The sequence below is a fragment of the Nothoprocta perdicaria genome, unplaced genomic scaffold (genome assembly GCF_003342845.1).
Source record: "Nothoprocta perdicaria isolate Ctin4 unplaced genomic scaffold, notPer1 scaffold_0, whole genome shotgun sequence".
NCBI classification, from domain to species: Eukaryota; Metazoa; Chordata; class Aves; order Tinamiformes; family Tinamidae; genus Nothoprocta; species Nothoprocta perdicaria.
In genome coordinates, this window is record NW_020454092.1 from 4161603 (window position 1) to 4164954 (window position 3352).

Here is a 3352-nt window from a genome sequence, read left to right on the forward strand (position 1 = left end):
CTTTCTTTCTTTCTTTCTTTCTTTCTTTCTTTCTTTCTTTCTTTCTTTCTTTCTTTCTTTCTTTCTTTCTTTCTTTCTTTCTCGCTCTCGCTCTCTCTGTCTTAATTAATTAATTAATTAATTATATCCCAAATATGCTATTTGTCTATTTAGGAAATTCTCCAGTAACACAGAAGTAATGAGGGTTGCTACAGAGCTTCTTTCTATAGTGCTCTCCATAAATTAGTTAAATCAATAGAGATTGCACTACTGAAATAATCGAAGTGATACAACACAGTATTTGCAGAATCTTGATGCCTTTACAAAATAAAGTTCTGTTCATGGTTTCAGATTTACGCTGTGACCTAGGAAGTGAATGAACCTGTGCCAAGTATTTAAAGAGAAACTTGAGCTGAGCACAAAATAATGTGTCTAAGTTACATGTGAAATTTGTGAATGCCTAATAGTCTTCATTTTCAGGGGTGTGAAAATTACGAGTATTCTTAAGTTTAGATACTTTTCTTAAGGATGGTCTCAGTTTTTGGAATGGACCAAGAAATGTTATCCTATGGCATTTTTTTTCTTGATTCCTTCACCTTATTCTCTTTAGTATTTAGAATTCTCTGTTATGACAGACATAATGCATATAATGTATATATATTGAACCATTAGGGATCATGCAAACTCATTTTGGAAACTTTGAGCCCTATGATAGTCAAAATTATGAATAGCTAGCTAGATCAATGTAGGATTTCTTCTTAGTTGATTTAGAAAATAGCTATTTAATTGATTAAACATGCACATTATACCCCAATTAATTCAACTGTTTGTGAAGTGGTACCCTAGTAGAAGAAATAGGTGAATATGGCATACTTGTTCCTTGATGCAGCAGTTTGTACAGTTGTGATTGTGTCTTGTTCTCTAGGATCATAATAATATACAATAAAATGGTTAAAATGTTTGACTATTTTTAAGTTTCTGAATTGTCTGAAATATGATTTGGGAAGATTTTATTGTACTCTGCAGGCAAACTTCTGTCAAATGTTAGTCGAAACATAGAGTAGGGGTAGAGTATTTCCAATTGTCATTGAACTCTTCAGATAAGGCAAGATGCTTGTTCTAGTTATATTGGCTATCTGCCATAAATAAATACAGTAGCATTTTATATTTATCTTAACTAACTAGCTAGCTTGAATCATACTATAAACTGATTTTAATTGCAACAGAGCACTGGAACATCTTGCCCAGAGAAGTTGTGGAGTCTCCTTCTCGAGAGGTCTTTAAAACCCACCTGGATGCTACTGTGTACCACATGCTCGAAGTGTCCCTGCTTGAGCAGAGGGGTTGGACTAGATGATCTCTAGAGGTGCCTCCCAACCTCAACCATTCTGTGATAAGCTGTAACAGTTGGTATTTGGAGACCTGAATATTTGGGCCCGTGTGACAATGATTTGATTCCCTGTGGTAGAAATTATCTGAAGAAAGCCCTTAACACTGGCTAGATTGCTAATTTCAGCCAATTTTCTTATTATAGAGCTACTCACTCTGAAAAAAAAATCGGAAGGATGGATTCCCTTGTTTTTTCTTTGCTGTTAAAAGGTTGGTGGCCACAGCTCTGCTTAAATAATTATGTTTTGTTATAGTAGTAATAAAAATTAGGCTAAGCCCAGAATGTCATCCTGTTGAGGAAAAAAAAATATATAATTTTAATTAATAATATTTAATTAATAATTAAATAACATATTGAATTGAAGTTTTTTTTTTTTTTTTTTTTTTTCCTGCATCTAACTTGTTGGGTAGATTATAACATAGATAGTTCACATGCTTCAAATATGTTAAAGAGGTTTTGGAGCTTTGTTGAGATAACATACCTGATCTAAGTTCGTTGGTAAATAAAAATCTAAATTTATGTTGAGGCTACCCACTTGACTACAGACTTTTAGTTGGTCCAATAGCCCAGAGAACAGTTTCATGCTAGGCTGTAAATGGTCATGTTACAGAAGCTGAAGAAAATACTTCAGTATTTGCCTGGTCCCTTTAACATTCACATTTTTATGATACTAGCCAAGTCTTAAGGTTAGTTTTTGGCTTGTGTTTTAGTTCTGTTAAGTATTTTTGTCAGTTTACTGCAGTGGTTTTCAATCATTTTTGTCTTGTGGATTTCTAAAAATGTTGGTGAATGCCTTTAGATATGTCATGTATATAGATAGCATATAGTGCATATAGTGACAAATATAAACTTGCTGTTCTTAATTGCCTTTCCCAGATTTCCTTAGAAGCAGAATCTGAGACTAAGAAATAGTCCAGACACATTACCCCATAGATCCCTGCAGATCACAAGTTTAACATCAGTGCTTTGGAGCCTTGTAGCAGTGTTTATGGGTTGTTAAATTATAATATTTAAAAGATCTAAAGTAGGTTATGATATTCTATATGACATGTGTGCAATAAGAAACTTTGGTGGAGTAGTCAACACAATTGTAGATCAAGAATCTTTTTCCTACCAAACTTATATTCCCTGGAAACTGCCTTATGCCATCAGAGTCAAATCTATGTTTTAGTATTTTAGGAGCTTTGTGTTTTTTACTCTTTTTATATACTCAAGACTCTTACTACTTTGGTATTTCTTTAGTATCCTACAGTCATCCAACAAGCTTATTTAATTATTTGTTCCTTTCATTTTAGTTTTATGCTTCATAGTAGGGGGAAGTTTCACTTTTCCACAAAATTTGAATACAGTGATAGATTAAATGGTATTTTTCCAAGTTACCTGAAAAAATATGTTTAAACAAGAGTTTAAACTATTCCCTTTTCTGTCCTTCACTTACTGTTTTCAGCAATTGCAGATAGCCTCTAACTAAATAATCATCAATCCTTTCTTGCACTTTATTAGTGCCAATGCTCACAGCTCCTATTGACTGGCTGTAAATAACATCATTTTTAATTAGAAATGCACTGATGTAGAATTACCTGCTAATCTTAGCTCTATCTTTCAGGTAACTGGAGCTGCTAATTACTTTCAAAAACTCAGGTCAAATGTTCAATATCTGAATTCATTAACCACTCGGCAAAATATGGCTGTCTCTTTAAAAAATAGGAAACTTTACAGACATTTTTAAAGGTCAAATTCTGTGTTCAGCTGTACCCATTGACTTTGTTTGCCAATGCTGATAGATCTAGTGTTTTATAACAGTAGTAATACATAATACTTAATATTCTTTATGTGAGTCATTGATAAATTACCTGTGTTCTTTTAAAAAAAGAGCCAAACAGAAGACAGCAAAATGTTTGTTTAATGGTTTACTTAACCACTAATCTTCAAGATCTCCATCTAATTGACAAAATATCAAGGCCAGCTCAATGAGATTTTCTA